We start from the raw sequence: 22,474 nt of genomic DNA, 5'->3' as shown, positions 1-22,474 counted from the left end.
TGTTGAAAACCAAAAATAAAGAAAAATCTTAAAAACATGTTTTGTCTGATTTTCTTATTGTAGGTAGGAGAGGAAATTCAATTATTCCAGTAATGACCGGAAGTAGAAGTCTCATACATTCCTTTTACTTTTGGATCTCACACGACCAGCTGATTCACTTACACTCATTTTACTTTTATTTCTGACTACATGTTCCATCACATCTTTCTAGGATTACGTCCCATGACTACTTCTCTCTTGAACCTATCTGTATGAATCAGCTCAGACTCATAACAAAATACCACAGACTTAAGACTTTTATTTCTCAGCGTTCAGTAGGCCAGGAAGTCCAAGGTCAAGGTGCTAGTAGATTCAGCTTCTGGTGAGGACCCTCTTGCTGCTTGTCCACGGCTATCGTCTTGCTCTTATGCTGGAGAGAAAAGAACTCTATTATATCTTTCTCTTCTTATGAAGACACCAATCTCGGGAGTTCCCGTCGTGGCACAGTGGTTAACGAATCTGACTAGGAACCATGAAGTTGTGGGTTTGGTCCCTGCCCTTGCTCAGTGGGTTAACGATCCGGCGTTGCCCTGAGCTGTGGTGTAGGTCGCAGACGCGGCTTGGATCCCAAGTTGCTGTGGCTCTGGCGTAGGCTGGTGGCTACAGCTCCGATTAGACCCCTAGCCTCGGAACCTCCCATATGCCGTGAGAGCGGCCCAAGAAATGGCAAAAAGACAAAAAATAAATAAATAAATAAATAAAGACACCAATCTCACCATGCAGGTCCCATTTCCATGATTTCATCTGTATCCAGTTATTTCTACCATCACATGAGGTATTTTGGCGGGAGAATCATTCAGTCCCCAATACTCTCATTGGTCCCCTTAAAACAATGAAAATAATCTGAATTGCTCTGCTTCTTTTCCTGGAATTTTGGTTAAGTCTGCAGCATTTAAAAGATAAACTCCTTGCACTTCCTTAAGGCAAAATAACATTTTGTCTGTATGTTTGTTTGTTTGTTTGAGAAACAAGATGCATTCAAGGGCTTGAATTAGGAAGAGCAATGGGAGGGATGCTGCCATGGAACCCAGCTGTCAAACATTTCAAAATGGTTCTTTGGCTGAATCTTTCTTTTCCTTCTTTTATCCCTTTCTGGGTCACTGTCTTGGAAACTAGAACAAGAGTATGGCTTAACATATTGTTAAAATAATCACCTAAAGCATTCTGCTTCCCCCCCCCCCCCACATTTCAAAGCCTCAGATGATAGGCTGTGTTAACATCTTTTTAACCCATAAGCATCACTGATGTGGTTCTTCCCAAACTGCCCTTCCTTTATCAGAAGAAAAAGCTCTTTTTTCAGTGAGACTGAATATAACACAAAAATACTTATGTAAATGGACTCATCTTTTTATTTCTAGGACTGTGTTAATTGTGGTAGTCTCACCTGACACTGGAACAAAACTGAAACCATCAAAATCTGAAGACATATTGCACACATTCACCGAATTAGCAGACTACATTTAGCCGCACTTCACATAAATTTACTAGCACCACGTGCTAACCAACTCAGCTAACTGGCCACCTGGTTCACATAAATGTAAAGGATTTTATTTTTTTTATCTAAGGAATTTTTCTTTTTTCCATTATAGGTGGTTTACAGTGTTCTGTCAGTTTTCTACTGCACAGCAAAGGGACCTAGTCACACATACTACATACATACCTTCATCTTCTGACATGATCCTCCATCATGCTCCGTCATAGTGACTAGATATAGTTCCCAGGGCTAGACAGCAGGATCTCATTGTTTATCAGATTTAAAGGATTTTAAAGCACTTCACTAGTTCAAGTTGGAAGTGAATGTGTAGCTGTTTTCATAAAACTTCTGAGTAAATTTGGTCCACAAAAATAGTCTCCAAAACAACGTAAAGAGAAGTGAAATTCATGTGGTTAGGTTTCTGCTGCTCGAGAGGGAAAGCAGCTTTGAGCTTGAGTATTTCATGGACTCTCTCCGGGAGAACTGGAAGTTTTGTTTTGTTTTGTTTTCAAAGACATCACCACTTTAATATAGTGGTGAGTGGCAAGCCGTGAGGAAAGAATAATGGATGGAAAAGTTGAGGGAGGGAAAGGGACATGCTCGAAGTCCCCCGGTCCAGCCGCAGTGCAGTGGCACTCCCCCAGACCAGAGTCAGCACATTTCAATAGAACCAGACACTAGTCTGAGTTTGGTGACTTCTGTTTTCATTTGCAATTCTAATCACATTTTTATTTGTTCTGTGCTTTCTTCTTGGCACTCCTAAATATTGACACAAGGGACAAATTGGTCAAATCTGTGGCTAAAAATTGGGATGTACCTGACAGGATTTTGTTTATCTTTTATAGCTTGGAGTGTAAGACTCCATCCAAAATTGAGCAAGTGAGATCTTTAAGAGGCAATGGATGGAGATGGAATTTTCCAGCCCATGACAAGGGCAAGAGGATAAAAAATATGTACTCTTGTACTTTCGATTTAGGTTTACTTTTCTCAGCCCATTTTACCCATGTGAAACACGAGGAGGAAATTACTTTACCTTGGATTGGTGTAAATTTCAAATTCCTTTGGCTGTAAGAGAGATCTTGAAAATTGGTCCAGATTGTTAAGAAGCTGTCAGTTTGGTTTTGCTTCTCCACATTGAGACAAACTTGACAAGCTTGTTGGAGGGCCTGTGTCTGCTTTGGTTTACCTCCACTTATTGCTTTGAAATCTACACAATTTGAAAAGCTCCCTGAGGGATTAGAGATCAATTAGGTTCTGGGGATCCACTGCTTTGTTTTCTTATGGATTATAAGATAATTATTAAATTAGGATGATCAAATTAAGTGAGGATGATAACATGGCAAGTTATAGCTCAGTACCTACATGACTCAACTTAATGCGGTTTTGCACAATGACAGAAAATATTTTGCTTAAGTTATTTTTAGATTCATGGCTCTGGGTAAAGCTGACCTGACTCTGGAGGGCTTCCTCTGCTTAGACAGCTCTTTCTTCTCCCCAGAAGCCCCTCATCTGAAAGAATTACTTTAATTCCGCAATAAAATGTCTTTATTGTTGTTATAAGATTACACCAAGCAGGGTACGTATGGCAAAAATTTAAAGAAAAAATAAAAATGATTTTAAAATCTACCATGTTCACAAAACTCCCATTAATTTGTGGTCTATCCTTTTTTAAAACTCTTTATATACACATAGAAATGAATATCTCTAAATATATAGACAGATAAATAGATGTAGATAGACAGATATATGTAGATGGATAGATAGATAAGTGTAAATATATGCCTGTATGTAGATGTAGAGACAGACAGATGTATATAGATGTAGATGGATAGATAGATAGATGTAGAGATAAATAGGTAATGTATATACATGTAGCTGTGGAGATAGATGTATATAGATGGATAAATGTAGATACATACATGTACGCAGATGTAGAGAGAGAGAGATTAGATCAGAGCTATGAATCCCCTCTCCTATCACCATGTCCATGTATAGAGTGCACGTCCCCATTTCTTGTCTTTGTCACTCTCTTAGGCCAACAAGGGACAATGTGCCAGTGTCAAGCATAGGCCCGAAGATGCTTCTCACGCCTCCACTTGACCTCTTGACCCTTCTGTGAGAAGAGCTGCTCCAGCCTTTCTGCTGACCCCAGGAGGAGGGTAAGAGCCACGAGGAGTGATGCCTTCCCTGCTGGCCCAGCCAAACCACAGATATAGAAGAGAAAGAAATGTTTATGGCCCACTGTCACTCAGAGTTGGTCATTCTTTGTCCATACAGCAATAGGCAGGAAATGAAAAAAACTTTTTTTTTTTTGTCTTTTTAAGGCCACACCCACAGCATATGGAGATTCTCAGGCTAGGAGTTGAATCAGAGCTGTAGCCACCAGCCTATGCCACAGCCACAGCCACACCAGATCCGAGCTGTGTCTGAGACCTATACCACAGCTCACAGCAACGCCGGATCCTTAACCCACTGAGCAAGGCCAGGGATCGAACCTGCAACCTCATGGTTCCTAGTCAGATTCGTTAACCACTGTGCCACGACGGGAACTCATTGGGGTATTTTTTTCTGTTCGCTTGTTTACTGTCTCTCTCCCACTCTTCTTACTATATCCTCCCCTCCAAACCCCATGTAACCAATGTGATCAGTTGAGATTGTATCTTTTTATGCCCTTCTCCATTTTTTTATTATACACAAATATACAAACATTTACATGAAGGAGGATCATCACAGTTTGTTTTACAAAAATGAGATAATATTACAACTATGTCATGAAGAAGTGCAGGAATATATGTATAACAGGGTCAGGAACTGCTTCCCTGAGAAAGTGATATTAAAGCTGAAACATAGAGGGTGGTATTATGGGCTGAACTGTGTCCCATCCCTAAAATTCATATGTTGAAGTCCTAACCCTCAGTACCTCAGAACATGACTGTATTTGGAGATAAGGTCTTTATTCAAGAGGTCATTTAGTTAAAATGAGGTCATTGGTTGTGGGCCTTTATCCAGGATGGCTGGTATTGTTATATAAAGAGGAAATTCGGACATAAAACACACAGAGTAAAGACCCTATGAAGACACAGGGGGAGGACAGCCACCCACGAGCCAAGGAGAGAGGCCTCAGAAGAGATCAAGCCTATCAAAAAACTTGGTCTCGGACTTCCAGCCTCCAGAAATGTGAGAAAATAAATTTCAGTTGTTTAAGCCATCCAGTCTCTGGTACCTTGTTACGGCAGCCCCAGCAAACTAAAACAGATGGATAAGAGTAATCCATTACAGGGACATTGGAAACAATGGCACGCATACATTCTCGGTGGAAATGTGACATAATAGCCTTTTTGAAGAATAATCTGTCAATAGCTATTAAAAATTTCTATAGACAAATTCCCAAGAGTGGAATTTCTGGCACCAGATCATTAAAAAAATGCTTTTCTTATGGGTTCCCTAGAGTCCTATTGTTCCTGCAATTACTCTACAAAATTGCTGCTCTCAAAATATTTCATTTTCAAAACTCAAGCAGATATTAAATATGAACATCAGTTACGAAACTCCACATCAACAAAATAAAAGGTAGTAAAATTCGGCAAGAATGCAGATGATATTCCTTTTCTATTGCTGCATAAGGATCACCACAAATTTAGTGGTTTAAGAAAACACACATTATTATTTCAGAGTTCTGTGGGGCATGAGTCTAGGAATGGCTCAGCTTTGTCCTCTGCAAGGCTGCAATCAAGGTGTTAGCTGGGCTATGTTCTCATCTGGAAGCTCAACCGAAGGAAAATCATTCAAACAGTTGGAAGAATTTAGTGCTTTGTGGTCATAAGACTGAGAGCCCAGTGAGAGGCTGGAGGCCACCTGTAGTTTCTTGCCATGTAGGTTTCCCCAGTGTGGTCATTTACTTCACCAAGCCGGTAAAGAGAACCTGTAAAGTGAGCCTGCTGGCGAGATGGAGCCTTACTTAACACAACTTAGTCAGGGGAGCAACACCCCATGACTTTTGTCATTCTTCATTGGTTACCAGCAAGTCTTCAGTCCTGTCTACACTCAAGAGGAGGGGACTGCACAAAGGTGTGAACACCAGGAGACAGAGGTCATGGAGCAACTTTATAGTCTGCCTACCACATAGATTTAAAAGCTTCCTGGTCTGCGAGTTCAGGCAGACACTCCTGGAGTTCCTGGCGTGGCACAGTGGAAACAAATCCGACTAGGAACCATGCGGTTCCAGGTTCAATCCATGGCCCTGCTCAGTGGGTTAAGGATCCGGTGTTGCCATGAGCTGTGGTGTAGGTCGCAGACGTGGCCCGGATCTGGCGTTGCTGTGGCTGTGGTGTAGGCCGGCAGCAACAGCTCTGATTCGATCCCTAGCCTGGGAACCTCCATATGCCTTGGGTGTGGCCCTAAAAAGAAAGAAAAAAAAAGACATACACGCCTACTTCGTACTCCAGCAATCAAACTTATCAGTGTTCCTGACTTCCCAACACAAGTCAGTGATGACACCTTGTGTTTCCTGCTTCCTTCCTGGGCTTCCTACAGTTGGGTATTGCTTTCACTTGCTTTGTTACAATTAAATTCAAATCAGCAAACATTTGTTGAATATCTTCTAAGCAGCTGCCTTTCCAGAGGTTATGGGAGGTCTGACCACTTCCATTTTTTCAGCCTATGACTGTATTAAAAAAATTTAAGAGGAATGCCTAAGAAAGGCTGCAGTATCACTGCATACTTTCAAAAGGAGCTGAAAAATACAGTATCTGAAATAAAAAATTCACTGGGTGGACCTAATAGCACAACAAAGATGAAAATAGAAAGAGTCAGTTAATTTCAAGTTAAATGAATATAAATTACCCCATCAGAAAACAGAAGAAAAAACATCATAAAAAAATTAACAGACCTTTAGGAATCTGAGGGATAATTCCAAAAGTTCTGGCAACTGGAATTTCAAAAAGAGAGAAGCGTGAGAATGGGGTAGTGAAAAAAATGTGAGGGAATGATGACAAACTTCCCAAACTTGGTAAAAGACATACATTTACAGATTCAAGAAGCTTATCAAACCCCAATCAGGATAATACAAAGAAAATCATGTCTAGATATATTATAGCTCAATTGGTTGTGACAGACAGTTTCTGACGTGTTTCCAAATGACTGCAACCTCCAGAGATTTAGTCCCTTGTGTAATCCCTCCCCTTGAGTGTGACCTGAATCTTGTGACTTATGTTTGAGGAATGAAATACAGATATCACTTCTATGATTAGGTAACAAAAATTCTGACTTTTCATAGTGCTCTCTGCTCTGTCTCTCTCTCAACCCTTGCGCCTTGCTTGCTTTCATGAGACAACCTGCTGTGCTGTGAGATGCTCTGTGGAGAGGACCGTGTGGCAAGGAACCGAGGGAAGCCTCTGGCTAACAGGTCATGAGAAACCCAGACGTCTTGCCAACAGCCCACAAGGAACTGAATGTTGGCATCAATCATAGGACAGAATTCCGTGCAGACTCCCCACAGTCAAACCTGAGAAGACTGGAAGGTGTGAGAAAGTCAGAAAGCTGTGCCCCAATTCTGGATTCCTGACCCATAAAAACTGTGAGATAATAAATGCATTTTGTTTTTTGGGGGTTTTTTTTGTCTTTTTTTTGCTATTTCTTTGGGCCACTCCCACGGCATATGGAGGTTCCCGGGCTAGGGGTCGAATCGGAGCTGTAGTCACCAGCCTACACCAGAGACACAGCAACGGTGGATCCGAGCCGCGTCTGCAACCTACACCAAAGCTCACGGCAACGCCGGATCGTTAACCCACTGAGCAAGGGCAGGGACCGAACCCGCAACCTCATGGTCCCTAGTCGGATTCGTTAACCACTGCGCCACAACGGGAACTCCAATAAATGCATTTTGTTTTAGCTGGTAAGTTTTGAAATAATGTATTAAACAGCAAAAGATAACCGATACACTGCTGAAACCAAAAATAAAGGGGAAATTGTGAAAGCAGCCAGAAAAACAAAAACAAAAAAACCCGAATACATCACATACCAGAGGAAAGAGTATGTAATGACTTCCAACTTTTCCAGAAAGGATGAGGGTCATAAAATAGTGAGCAATATTTTTCAAGCGCTTAAAGAATGACACTATCAACGTGACATGCTGGACGTAGCCAAAATCTCCTACGAGAATTAAAGAAAACTGAAAATGTTCTCAAATAAAGTTAAATTAGGATATTTCGCCACCACCGGACACACATTATTAACAAATGGTAAAGGGAGCGCATCATACTGCAGAGAAACGACATCAAAGGGAAGCTTAGATCCTCAGGAATGGATTAGAGCCATCAGGAATGGTAAATATCTGATAAATATATATTTCACTTTATTTTTTTGTCTTTTGTCCTTTTAGGCCACACCCGTGGCATATGGAGGTTCCCAGGCTAGGGGTCTAATTGGAGTTGTAGCTGCTGGCCTATGCCAGAGCCACAGCAACTCAGGATCCAAACTGCATCTGCGACCTACACCACAACCCACAGCAACACCGGATCCTTAACCCACTGAGCAAGGCCAGGAATGGAACCCACAACCTCATGGTTCCTAGTCGGATTTGTTTCTGCTGTGCCACAACAGAAACTCCTATTTGGCTATTTTTAAATGTAATCTATTTAAAATAAAAAGCAAGGAGTTCCCATCGTAGTGCAGTGGAAACGAATTTGACTAAGAACCACGCGGTTGCAGGTTCAATCCCTGGCTTTGCTCAGTGGGTTAGGGATCTGGTGAGCTGTGGTGTAGGTTGCAGACGCAGCTCGGATCCTGCCTGGCTGTGGCTGTGGTGGAGGCCAGCAGCTGTAGCTCCAATTGGACCCTTAGCCTAGGAACCTCCATATGCCACGGGTTTGGCCCTAAAAAAAAAAGCAAAAACAAAAAAAAGGGCAAAAATTATAACATCATCTTCCAGAGTTTATAATGTGTACTACACAAATGGAGATTTATACATTTTTTGTGACATGGCATATTAAATCCAAACAGACTGTGAAAAGCTAATGATATGTATTATAATATTTGGAGTGAACAGCTAGTAATTAATGCAAAAAAAAAGTATACTTAAAAAGCCAGGAGATTCCAGAGTTCCCATCATGGCGCAGTGGTTAACGAATCTGACTAGGAACCATGAGATTGCGGGTTCAATCCCTGCCCTTGCTCAGTGGGTTAGGGATCCGGTGTTGCCGTGAGCTGTGGTGTAGGTCCCAGACATGGCTCGGATCCTGTGTTGCCATGGCTCTGGCATAGGCTGGCGGCTACAGCTCCGATTAGACCCCTAGCCTGGGAATCTCCATATGCCGCAGGAGCGGCCCAAGAAATGGCAAAAAGATAGGATATTCCATCATGGCTCAGCACTAACGAACCTGGCTAATATCCATGAGGATATGCGTTCAATCCCTGGCCTTGCTCAGCAGGTTAAGGATCCGGAGTTGCTGTGAGCTGTGGGATAGGTCACAGACATGGCTTGAATTCTGCGTTGCTGTGCCTGTGGTATAGGCTGGCAGCTACAGTTTTGATTCAACCCCTAGCCTGGGAACCTCCATGAGGGTGGCCCTAAAAAGACAAAAAAAAAAAAAAAAGAAAAAAGAAAAAGAAATGAAAAGAAAGAAAGAAAAGAAAGAAAAAAGACGGGAGATAAATAAAAATAAAACTAAAAAAAAAATTCAAATAATCCAGGGAGTTTCCACTGTGGCACAGCAGGTTAAGGACCTGGAGTGCAGGTTTGAGCCCCAGCCAGGCACAGTGGGTTAGGGATCCAGCATTGCTGCAGCTGTTGCATAGGTCTCAGCTGCAGCTTGGATTAGATCCCTGGCCTGGGAACTTCTGTATTCCATGCATGCAGCCCCCCAAATTTTTTTTTCAAATAGTCCAAAGAGGGTTGAAAGTGAAGAAATAGCAAAACAAACAAACAAAACAGAGGAGACAAACAGAAAAATAAATACTAAAATACCAGACTTAAATCAAACACTATCCATCACTGCATTTAATGTTAATGGGCTAAACACTCCAAAAAGGGAGAAGGTGTAAGAATTATCAAAATAGATTAAAAAAATCAAGGCCCAACTCAGAAATGTATTTACAACAATGCTTATTAATTTTTACCCAGCATTTCTAGGTGTTTTTGGCAGAAAGCTTTTCGGGCCTACTATGTCCTATTTTATATAAGGTTACTAGGAAGTTGATACAGACCAACTTGCCCCCTAACTTCTATCCCTGGGTGGTGGAGAGCCTTAAATAGAAGAGGGTGTGTAGAGAAAAATGATGTCCTGGGCATCCAGACCAGCTGATGACTCTCAAGGAGGGACATATTATACAATACGTTCCTTGTGCTCTTTAGGCTGTAAATTACCTTTTTTCCTCCTGTTTCTCACTTGACAAATATTTTTTGACTACCTTTCTGCCAGCCACTGTGCTATGAATTTGAAATAGGGAAAGGAACAAAACAGACGTAGTCTCTTCCCTTAAGAAGCACTGCAGTTGGGTAACCAAACACTTTAAAATTACTCAAATAATTATTTAATAATACATTATGACAAGTGCTAAGCATTAGTTATAATGAAAGCCTGAGCTGCATGTGACTTCAACTGAGTTCCAAGCCTTGTCCAATTGGAGCATTCTATTATCTTCAAGAATCAGGAGCTCCTGTCATGGCTCAGTGGGTTATGAATCCAAGTAGTATCCATGAGGATGCAGGTTTGATCCCTGGTCTCACTCAGTGGGCTAAGTATTTAGCATTGCCATGAGCTGTGGTGTAGGTCACAGATCTGGCTCAGATCCTGAGTCGCTGCGGCTGTGGTGTAGGCCTGCAGTTGCAGCTCCCATTCAACCCCTGGTCTGGGAACCTCCATTTGTAGCCGTTAAAAAAAACCAAAAGAAAGCTCAGTGTGTTTAACAAATCTCCTTCCCCATGCTATCATTAGTTTCCTGCACTGGGGCTTTATTTATGACTAGAAATTTCCATGCCTTGGAAATCAGTGATTGCATACGACCTTGTACAAAGACTTACGCGAGAGCGCATGCTCCTCACCTGGAATCCAGGAGCTACGGGCCCATTGATACGAGTGTTGACAATCCTCTGGACACTTGGACTGTGCCAGAAACCTATGGTCCTTCTCATGGAAGACGTAAGGTGGCATGTCTGCCTCAGTCAGAGTCCAGCTCGAAAGAGAGAAACCACACAAATTATCCAACAGAGAGAATTTAACGTAAAGAGTTAGCTGTTTGCAGGGAAGTGAAAAGGCAAACATGGAAGCTAAGGTATCACAAAGATGGTAACTAAGGGAAGTAAGTGCTGCTCTTCGGGATGAGGGAGAAAATGGAAAACACTGAAATCCAGAGGCTTGGAGGAAGAGCTCCACAGAGCTGGGACTTAGTCCCTTGACGAAGGACACTGTCAGTTGGTGTTAGTACCTCTGACTTGGCAGTAAGGCTAGTACTGGTAATATGGAAAAACTGCAAACAGAAACCAAATGGTGCTACAGCAAATAAACTGTTGATCATGCCTTGATGATCAACGAGGTCAAATGGGAAGGAGCAAGTTCCCTTTTCCTCCGGACTTCTAGCTTCCCTCTACCATCCCCTATTTTCAAAGCAAAAACTGGTTTACGGGGTCCAGCAACGCAAAGCAGAGAAGAGAATGGGGAGTCTGGAGAAGAAATTAGTTAATAATTATCACAATGTGAAAGAGTCAACCAAACTCATCTCCTAGAGTAATGGAAACAAAAGCAAAAATAAACAAATAAGATCCAATTAAATGTAAAAGATTTTGTGCAGCAAGGGAAACCATAAACAAGATGAAAAGACAACCTAAGGAAGGGGAGAAAACATTTGCAAGTGAAGGGACTGATAAGGAATTAATTTCCAAAGTATACAAACAGCTCATACAGCTCGAATATTTTAAAAAACCATACAACTCAATAAAGAAAAATGGGCAGAAGATCCAAATAGACACTTCTGAAAGAAGATAGACAGATGGCCAATAGGCACATGAAAAGATGCTAAACATTTGCTATTTATTAGAGAAATGCAAATCAGAACTACAGCAAGGTACCACCGGACACTGGTAAGAATGGCCATCATCCCAAAAAACATGACCTGAGAGGAATTCCTGTTGTGGCGCAGTGGTTAACGAAACTGACTAGGAACCATGAGGTTGCAGGTTCGGTCCCTGCCCTTGTTCATCGGGTTAATGATCTAGCATTGCTGTGAGCTGTGGTGTAGGTTGCAGACACGGCTCGGATCCTGCGTTGCTGTGGCTCTGGCATAGGCCGGAGGCTACAGCTCTGAATCAGCCCCTAGCTTGGGAACTACATATGCCGTGGGAGTGGCCCAAGAAATGGCAAAAAGACCAAAAAAAAAAAAAAAAAAAAAAAAAAAGATCTATGAGGTGCAGACATATGACTTGAAAAAGGTGGTCAAAAAATTGATTCCAGGTAGCATTGGAAAAGACAAAGAAAAGGCTTGTCAATCTATTTATCTATTCCATGATGCCTTTGTTAAAAAAATAAAAATGTTTAAGAAACCCAAATTTGAACTGGACTTCCTGGTGAAGGAAGCAGTTTTGCAAAGCTACTGGGGATGAGACAGGTGCTAAAGTTGAATGAACTGATGGATATGAGCTGCCAGGCCAAGAATCTGTTTGAAATTCAGACTTTTAATGGTGACAAATAAAAGATCTTATTTGTGATGTTTATGAAAAAAGATAAAGAACTAGATACACTCTAGAATCTAAAACTGCACTGTCTAATACAGTAGTCACTGCTACATGTGGCTATTTAACAACTGAAATGTGCCTAGTTTGAATTGAGATGTAAGTGTAAAATGCACACCGTATTTTGAAGAGAATAAAAATCAAAGAGAATCTACACTATCTCATTAATAATTTTTATATAGATTACATGTTGAAATAGTATTTTTACATATTTGGTTAAATATATTAGTAATTAAAAAAAAAAGAATGGCTGCCACCAAAAAGTCTAAAAATACATGCTGGAGAGGGTGTGGAGAAAAGGGAACTCTCCTACACTGTTGGTGGTGAGAGAAATTGGTGTAGCCACTATGGAGAGCAGCATGTAGGTTCCTTTAAAAAATAAAAGAGAGTTACCACATGATCCTGTAATTCCACTCCTTGACATATATCCTGAGAAAACTATAATTCAAAAAAGATACATGAACCCCTGTGTTCATAGCAGCACTATTTACAAGAGCCAAGACAAGGGATAAACTTAAATGTCTATTGACAGATGTGGATAAAGAAGACACACATAATGGAATATTACTCAGCCATTAGAAAGAATGAAATAATGCCATTGGCAGCAGCATGGATGGACCTAGAGATTACCACAATAAGTAAATTAAGTCAGATTGAGAAAGACAAATATCATATGATATCATTTATATGCATAATCTAAAAAAATGATACAAATGAACTTATTTACAAAGCAGAAAGACTCACAGACGTAGAAAACAAACTTATGGTTATCAAAGGGGAAAGAAGGGGAGAGATAAATTAGGAATTTGGGATTAACAGATACACACTACTATATATACAATAGACAAACAATAAGGACTTATGGGATAGCACAGGGAACTATATCAATATCATGTAATAACATATAACAGCAAAGAATCTGAAAAAAGAATATATGTATAACTGAATTGCTTTGCATATACCTAAAACACTATAAATCAACAATACTTAATTTTTTAAGGGTCAAAAGAAAGAAAAAAAGAAAGAGCCAATCAAAACCAAAGAACTAAAGTCAGTGAAGATTTAGGAAGCTGAGAATAGACCGACTGGCTCATTGAAGGGGAAAGCTGAGCAGGATGGAATTAGTGGACTTTATCCAGTGAGTGACCTTTCTTTACAAACACTAGTTCTTTACCACCTGGGAACCAAGAGCAAAAGCCACTAAGAATGAGGTAAAGGTCTGTCCTTACTCATTTTACAGTACATTTTTCAATTAGAACCATCTGAAATATGCCATAGTGCTTGTCCTCCCCCAAACCTCGCCAACAACATTGCCTGGACTTTCTCCTCTTGGATGTCACCCTATCTGGTGATATTCTGGACGTGTAGACTTCCAGGAACCCCCACTCTGGAAAACCTGGGATCCCAATAAAAGGCCTAAAGTGAGTGTAGCAAGAGCCTGAAGATAGTTTGAAATACCTGTCAAAAAGTCATGGACTTTATCTCTATTCAAACACAGAATATTTAAATTAATATTACACTTAATACTTACTTATCTGGTTTCCATTGGCAACCGTGCAGAAGTAGCTGAGCAAAAAAGAAGAGAAAAAAAAAGTCACATCATTCTGGCAGCTTCAAGAAGTTACCATGGAGAAGAGAGATGTAACGCGACAGGAAAAACATTATCAACACTTAAAACAGAATAACAGCATGCAATGTGGAAACTGCCGTACAAAGCACACAATTTCAGAAGCAGTGAGGGAGAAGACCATAAATCAGGACAGGGCAGCCTGGCAGTATTTAGGAAAAAGAATGGTTAAGTTCTACCTGCCTCCTCCCCCTGAGGCATGTCATTTTTTATTACAGACTAGAACAGCCATATGTCTGTTTGTTTACCATTGCATGCTCAGTGCCTGAAACAAGACAGGCATTTAATCAGTGAATCATGGACAACCACACTGATGCCAAAACACAGAAAAGTTAGAAATCATGATGACCCTATTCTCGCGGCCAATGCAAAGATGTATCAATTGCATTTTGAAAAGTCACTATTACAATAAGCCACTATCTAAGAACTATAGAAAGTAGGGCCAGAGAAAGTTAAGAACAAAAACGCACTACTATAGGCCACTCCCCTGATTCTAAATGGGCAAAAGGCAAGGATTTGACTCAGCATTATTTACTTAAGAAGAAACTGTATTTCTCCCTCTCAACTAACTGATTGGGCAGCTTTTATTTTGCTGCTACTCGAAGACTCTTGTGTTAAGATAGATGTCATAGAAGAAACAGATACACAGTGAACACTCACATGATTATCTCACAAGTGGAGAACAATTTTGAAAGCCATCCACTACTTAATATAACAAGATACTGAAAATCTAAGAGACTCTAATAAATAGCAATTGGAAATGGCATGGTTCTTTTAACATGAAAAGGCTGCATAGGCTTTATTTAGACTTTTAGGTTTTAAGACTAAAATTAAGCTATTTAGAGAATCTCATAAAATTAACACTCCAATCAAGAACAATTATAAACATAGGTAAAATACAAAAATAAGTCAGTAATTTGAAGATACTGAAGAGTATTGAAAATGGCTAGGCCAAGGAAGGCAAGATACTAGAGGAAAGGGAAACAAATTGAAATAAATAGAAAATTCTCCACCAATTTTTCTTCTGAGGGCATTTTCCATCTTATAGCTAGGAGATAGAGGTACAGCAAAGAGCAGTGGCCAAGAGCTATGGAGGGATAAAAAGACAAAAGTTGGAATTTAGGAGGAGCAGCCAACACTTGAGTGGCCAGGATCCCAGAGGGAAGGTAATCACAGAGAGAAACAAATATGACATTCCGCAAGGATTTTGCCTCAAGGAATATTCTGAATCCTAAGTCTCTAGAGAATGGGGGATGAAAAAGGAACAATTGCAGTAAAAACAAAGAACAGTTGTTAAGATGTTGGAAGAATAAACAGAGATTTGTGCAGTCTCTTGAAGCTCAACAGACAAAAATCAGGAGTCCAGACTCTGAAATGGAGAAGGAGTTCTCGACAATATGCCAGTTTTCAAGCCAAGACCTCTGAATGACTATTTCCTAGGTTAAAGTTTACCATGGTAAGTTTACAAAAGCTTTAAACCCAGCCTTCAACCATTTCAAAGCCTGATGGGAATCAACATAAAGTATCTACGTAAATGAGCTCAAAAAGAAAATATGATCCTCATTGGAGGAAGATAACATCATCCAGTGTCTCTAAATAGTTTCATATACAATGTCCAGCATTCAACCAAAAATGTACTGGGTAGAATGACTGGAAAAAACAAAATAAAAACAGACAGTAGAAATAGATAACTCAGAAGATCCACATCCTAGAGTTATCAGATATATAATTTAAAATAGCTCAGTATGTTCAAGAATATCAAGGGAATAATATAGAAACTAGATGAAGATGTGGAGAATTTTATTAGAGAACTGGGATGTATAAAAATAAATCAAACAGCAATCCTAGAAATTAAAGATTTAAGAAATTTATATTTTTCCAAAATAAAGTCTTGACTATATAGGATTAACAAAAAATTAGACACAATAGAAGAGATAAATTAGTGAACGGGAAAACAGATAAGAAGAAATCATGTAGATTAAAACAGGGATAAGTGATGGAAACAAAGAAAATCATAAAACAGACTTTAAAGCCATAAAAATATCAATATATGTAGTTAATAACAAAAGGAGAGAAGAAAGAGAATGAGCAAAAATTGTTCTTGAAGAGATACTGTTGGCGTATGTTCCAAAATTGGTCAAAAACATTGTGCTGCAGACTTGAAAAGCTCTAAAAACCTCAAGCAAAACAAATATAAAGAAAGCTATAATTTAGACACATCACAGTAAACCTATTAAAAGTTAAAAAGAAAAAAGTCTTAAAAGAAGAAGAAGAGGAGGAGATGAATAATTTGAAAGGAGTAACAACAAAATTGATGGCTGACTCTTCAAAAGAAAATGTGGAAGTCAGAAAACAATGGAATATAATCTGAAGGACAGTAACAGCAACCTAGGAAGTTATATCTAGTTAAAATATCCTTTAAAAATGAAGGTAAAATAAAGCCATTTTCAGATAACACAAAGACTTGTGGGAATTTAATGTCAGTTGACCAACACCAAAAGAAATACCATGAGAGTTCCCCAGGCAAAGGAAAATCATCCCTGACTGAAGCTCAATAACACAAGATATAAAAACCAATGAGAAGTTCTTATTGTGGCTCAGTGGGTTAAGAACCTGACATAGTGTTCATAAGGATGTGGGTTTGATCCCTGGCCTTGCTCAGTGGGTTAAGGATCCTGCGTTGCCACAAGGTATGTAGTTTGCTGATGCAGATCAGATCCAGCATTGCTGTGGCTGTGGTACAGGCTGGGAGCTGCAGCTGATTTGAGACCCCTAGCCTGGGAACTTCCATATGCCACAGGTACAGCCCTAAAACTACACAAATAAATAAATAAATTGAAAAAACAAAAACCAATGAAATGGCAGATATATGGTTAAAACTAAATTAAGATTAATAATTTAAACAATGGTAATATCTTGTGGAGGTTAAAATATATGTAGAATTAAAATACATGGTATTGATGACAAAAACAGATGTGAGGGAGAAATGGTGTTTATGACACTATCTTTTGACAAGTGTAAAATGAAAGCATTTTCAGCCATAAAAGGATTATGAAAGTTTAGTAGTAATAAGTTCTTGATGAAGAGTTCCCTAGTGATGCAGTGGTTAATGATCAGGCATTGTCACTGCTGGGGTTTGGTTATTGCTCTGGCTTGGGTTCATTCCCTGCTCCAGGAACTTCTGCAGGCCATGGACACAGCCAAAAAGTTAAAATTAAAATAAGTTTTTGATGAAAAAAAAACAAAACAAAACTAAAGGATCTTTTTTGCAAACTGAAAATGAGCCCAGAAAGAAGTAGTGGAAGCAAGTATATTAATAAACATTTTGGTGACTCTAATATTTACTGTTAAGAAAAAAGGAAGGATGGATGGAGAGAGGGTAGGAAGGAGGGAGGGAAGGAAGGGAAAAATACAAACTCTGCATTAGAAAACACTGGAATAAAATACCCTAAGTACAAAGATTGTCTTGGAAACAGCCAGAGGTGGCTGAGCTTAAGCTTTCTGTCCAGCCCCTTTTTCCATCTCTACACTAGGGAAATCCAGAGATGGAGTCTGTGGGGTGGCTTTGTAGGGATGTGGGAGGGAAAAGGAGAGGCCAAACTGAGCCAGGTCTCCCTGCCAGGGAAGATGCAGTAGGGTGGGGTGTGGAGCTCTTCCTCTGAGCCCCGTGAATAAATCACTTGTGCTCCACGAAACAGGCAGCTTTGGACACCCGCGCAAAGAAAGGGCATGAAACACGGCCAGTTCACATCACAAGGGAAGCAGCAACAACAAAGGGAGGGCTGCAGGCTCACTCAGTGGAGAACCCTCTTCCTTACCCAAGGAAGGGGCGGTTATATAATGCAGTTGGGGGATTTCTAGGAAAAATTATATTGTCATCTTTAGAATAAGAACTATTGGAGTTCCCGTCATGGCACAGTGGTTAACAAATCTGACGAGGAACCATGAGGTTGCGGGTTTGATCCCTGGCCTCGCTCAGTGGGTTAAGGATCTGGTGTTGCCGTGAGCTGTGGTGTATGTCGCAGACGCAGCTCTGATCCTGCGTTGCTGTGGTTCTGGCGTAGGCCGGCAGCAACAGCTCCGATTAGACCCCTAGCCTGGGAACCTCCATATGACGCAGGAGCCGCCCTAGAAAAGGCAAAAAAACCAAAAGAATAAGAATTATTTTGGTTATCTATTATTGCATAACAAACCACCACAACTTAGTAGCTTAAAATAATAATGATTAATGATTAATTATTTCTCATGTTTCTATAGGTCACTTGAGCTGGTGACTCCACAGAGTGTCAACTGAAGTCCCATATTGTTGCATTCAGCAGGGCCTCTGCTTGGTGCCTCAGTTTTCCTCCATGTGGGGTTTCATCCTACAGCATCTGTTCAGGCGGCCTCTCTCTCCAGCAAGACCTTCCTTACAGAATAGCAGCTGTGGGAAACCCAAGAAGTCAAGGATGCAAGTTGGCAACATGCTTGCAAGTTTCTCATTGGCACAAGCAAGTCACATGGCCAAGCAGGGTCAGTGTGGGAGGAGGTTATAGAAGGACTCACATACCCAGAGGTATGATTAATGAGGGGCTACTGCTGTAAATGTCTGCCACAAAAACTAACATTTGTCCAGCACGTTCCAAATGCTAGGCACTGTACTAAGCACTTTACATATATTAACTCATTTAAATGTCACAATAGCCCACATGAGGCAATAGTCCCTTTTTAAGAAAAAGAAGTTGAGGCCCAGGGAATTTAAGCAATTTGACTTAGTCACTCAGCTAGTAAATAGTGAAACCATTAAATCTGATCTCAGAGCCCACAAGCTTAACCACCTCATTCGACTGTCCCGAGTTCAGAGTCCTTAATAAACTCATTATGTTTATCATGTTTTCTGATTGTTTTCCTCCCTGCCCCTTTCCTTTATTTTGCTGAATTGCCTATTTTCATTGTTCTCATTACTCCTGGTAATATGGATCTTCACAAAGAATTCTCTAATAGTTTTGTTTACATTTTAATAAGCATTTTTATTTCCATTTCTCTGTTAACCAAAATTCAAGCCATTCATCTGTTTGCTGAAATGATACCTTCAGTACATCTTTATGGTTTAATTTTACTGTACAGCAGAAATTGGCACAATGTTGTAAATCAACTATAACTTAAAAAGCAAAAACATAAAAATAAACATTTTATATTAATAATTGATGAACCTAGGTAAAAGATAATCAAGAATAGTTTTTTTCCCTATTTAAAGAATTCTTTCTTACCCATTGTGTTATACTTTGAACTAGCATATTTTGGCTTATACATGTTTTATTGAATTAAATACTAGACTTTATTTCTTGTGTTTTATGTCTTCCCCAACTTGAGGTTTTACTGTGATTGAAATTCCATTTGGCTAGAATACTTTCTTAAATACTTTTGTTTCCACAAAGGATACTTGTGGTAGAAAAACACCCCACAGCTCCACAGCTTTCTCCCCTTTTTTTCTGTAATAATAAGACCTCAAAATTTTAACCAGAAGTTAAAATGGCTTCTTGGAAGGAGTCACTTATCCCATCCGTTTTTAGAGCTAGGTACGGCCGCGTGACATCCTGACCAATGGGATGGAAATGGAAAGAATGTGCCGGACATGAAAAGGGGCAGCCCTCCACTTCCTCGCCGTCCTTTCTGCTGGTCCAAATGCACACGTGATCAAAGGAGCTGGAGGAGTCAGCTTGGACCACAGCATGGAAGTTTAGTGATAATGCTCAAGGGCCCTGTGACCAGGTATGGCAGGTATGATCCTAGAGGCAGCTACCTGGCGATGCCTTGTTCCAGTCTTTTTAGCCTAGAGGTGTCGTGAACCACGTGACATACTTTCAATATATTCCTTCTCTTCTGAGAACTGCCAGTTTCTGAAACTTGCAATTGAGAATGATGATACGGACGTTGGTAAGACATGGTTGTAGGCAATAGAACCTCAGGGAAATGGAGAGGGGATTCATAGGTTAGTTACATGATGTAACTGGAGCTGAAGGTACAGAAAATCCAGTGAGTATTGAGTGATGTGACCTGGTAGTCCATGGGACTTAGTCGTCAAAGAGCTAACTAAATTGCCACCTGTGGTGACTGACCTGAAATAAAGTGCCATTATAGGCAGTGGCAACTAAGTGGCTATAGCCATAGAGCACTCTGAAGGTTCTGAGGAACTCAAGGACAGTGGCGTGGGGTAGCTTTTCTAATTGTCCTGGAAAGCTTAAAGTAGAAGAATGACTGCTTAGATTCCTAAATTTATGGCTTCTGTCACTGTGAAATCCATGCTAACATATCTGCTTTTCTGAAACCACAGGATTAAGAAAGCTGGAAAATAAATGCAAAATCAGACCCCTAAACTTACTGAATTCTGACACTAGTAAGCCTAAGGCCTTGCTCTCTTTCGGGTATGCAAAATAGGGCACTGATCAAGAAAAACTGAAGCTGGAGTTTCCTGGTGGCTCAGCAGGTTAAGGATCCAGTGTTGTCGCTGCTGTGGCTTGGATTACTGCTGTGGTGCGGGTTCACTCCCTGGCATGGGAACCTCCACATATCATGTGGGTGGCCAAAAAAAAAAAAAAAAAAAAAAAAGAGAGAGAGAGAGAGAGAGAAAAGAAAAACTGAAACCCTGTAATTGAAATTGGAGAACTATATTGGAAGATCTGGAACACTTTCAATCCCCACTCCCACTGCATCTCTTTTATCAGCTGAAATGTGTTTAGTTTTGTTTTTCTCAACACCAAGCAAGTCTCCAATTCTCGGCAGACACTAACAAGGTGTCCCACAAATTTAACTCAATTCTTAACATTATCTACCTGGAGATGGTATCGGATCCCACAGGTTGAGCTCAGTGGCACAAGACTGCCCCCACTTCAAATGCCAATAGAAAGTCTAAATTGTCACCTGTGCTTTTGACCAAACAGCTCTAGATCACCACTTCCCACAACCCCCTCTTTGGGCTTGACTGATTTATTAGAACATCTCAGAGAACTCAGAGAACCATTTCACTTACCAGATTACCAGTTTGTTATAAAAGGATCTAATTCAGTAACAGCCAGATGAAAGAGATGCCAAAGGCAGGGTCTGTGGGAAGGGGCACAGAGCTGCCATACTCTCCCCATCTCCAAATGTTTATAAGCCATCAGCTGGAACTATCAGTGAAGCTGGACTGGTTGCTCATACCTGGAATCTATATTGATTAGCTTAGCATCTGCTCTGATTGGTGACCATACCTCAACAGTTGTCAGTAGCTAGAGTCAGATCATATTCTATCAGTCTGTAGTCAGGAATCAGAAACCACTCTAGGCATTTAAGGAAAGTATTAACAAAAGGAATTAAGTGTTTACAAAACTTTTTTTGGAAGGGTGGGGGCACACCTGTAGCACATGGAAGTTCCCAGGCCAGGGACTGAATTCCAGCTGCAGCTGTGACCTATGCTGCAGCTGCGGCAACGCCAGATCCTTTAACCCACTGCACCAGACTGGGGATTGAACCCGCACCTCTGCAGTGATCTGAGCCACTGTGGTCAGATTCTTAACCCACTGTGCCACAGTGGGAACTCCTACAAAACTTGAAAGCACTGAAGAGGGCAGTGGACAGGGAAGGCCATCAGTTGCCTCTGGACATCAGAAAACTGCAGGAATCACAGGAAACTGCTACCAGTGATCTCAACACCCTAGTGCACAAAGCAGATGGAGCTCAGCAGAGAGCCTAGAAGCCACTGCAAAATCTCACATCTGAGGCCTGCTGAAGACCACATGCCTGCTTGCTGAAGTTGAACAATAATGATTTCTGCTGTCTTCCACCTTTCCAAAATCTATCATAAATCACTCTTATTAGAAGAATCAAAACTATCACTCTGCTGGCAAGGAAACGTAGTTTGTAGATTCTGGGAAACGTAGTTTGTAGATTCTGGGTATTGTAACACAAGGGAGCTCTTAGAAGGGCAGGGATGATGCTGAGTTAGAATCAGACAATATCTGGCAATGCCAGAAATTCCCTGAGAGATAATTACAAATTTAAGCAAGAAGAAAAGGAATTTAGCTCCTAATAATTGCAAGACGTTGCGAATTTATGCTGGCAAAAATCTGGAGTAAATGTGAAAATGAATTCTGAAGACGTTAGAAAAAGACAGGAAGAGAATAATCTTAGATGCTCACTGAATTTACTTGTCAACCTAAATAGAGAGGTAAATGCACAGAGACGAGATTATTTGGGAATAGCAGAGGAACTGCAATCCGGGACACATGAGCAAGCTACAGATGAGTCTGAGAGGGTCTGGGGCAGGCCCTATTTCCAGGAAGGGAATGTAGAGAAGAGAGAGTTCTGGAGTTCCTGTCGTGGCGCAGTGGTTAACAAATCCGACTAGGAACCATGAGGTTGTGGGTTTGATCCCTGGCCTTGCTCAGGGGGTTAAGGATCCGGCGTTGCCGTGAGCTGTGGTGTAAGTCACAGACACAGCTCTGATCCTGTGTTGCTGTGGCTCTGGCGTAGGCCAGCAGCAACAGCTCCAATTAGACCCCTAGCCTGGGAACCTCCATATGCCACGGGAGTGGCCCTAGAAAAGGCAAAAAAAAAAAAAAAAAAAAAAAAAAAGAATATTAGAAATAATATT

General features: G+C 40.6%; 1 long non-coding RNA gene across 2 annotated transcripts; it reads right to left on the bottom strand.

The window, feature by feature from the left end:
- Positions 1 to 278: 278 nt before the first annotated feature.
- Positions 279 to 20,450, bottom strand: LOC102167824 (uncharacterized). 2 transcript variants are annotated; one of them, XR_014816860.1, is made up of 4 exons: positions 20,405 to 20,450; positions 13,768 to 17,968; positions 10,554 to 10,684; positions 279 to 409 (listed from the first exon to the last, which is right to left on the bottom strand). It is a non-coding gene; the product is annotated as an uncharacterized LOC102167824 (long non-coding RNA). The 2 variants fall into 2 exon arrangements; XR_002336051.2 differs by lacking the exons at positions 279 to 409; positions 20,405 to 20,450 and adding exons at positions 3,041 to 3,700; positions 19,646 to 19,769 and having other exon boundaries at positions 13,768 to 13,802.
- Positions 20,451 to 22,474: the final 2,024 nt, after the last annotated feature.

Source organism: Sus scrofa, chromosome 9, assembly GCF_054392235.1.
Source record: "Sus scrofa isolate SSC_HxYL_T2T_F1_AM1 chromosome 9, Sscrofa_HxYL_maternal_Yorkshire_Landrace_v2.0, whole genome shotgun sequence".
In the NCBI taxonomy this organism is placed as follows: domain Eukaryota; kingdom Metazoa; phylum Chordata; class Mammalia; order Artiodactyla; family Suidae; genus Sus; species Sus scrofa.
The sequence above is the reverse complement of the archived record's forward strand: the minus strand, read 5'-3'. Positions and strand labels throughout refer to the sequence as shown.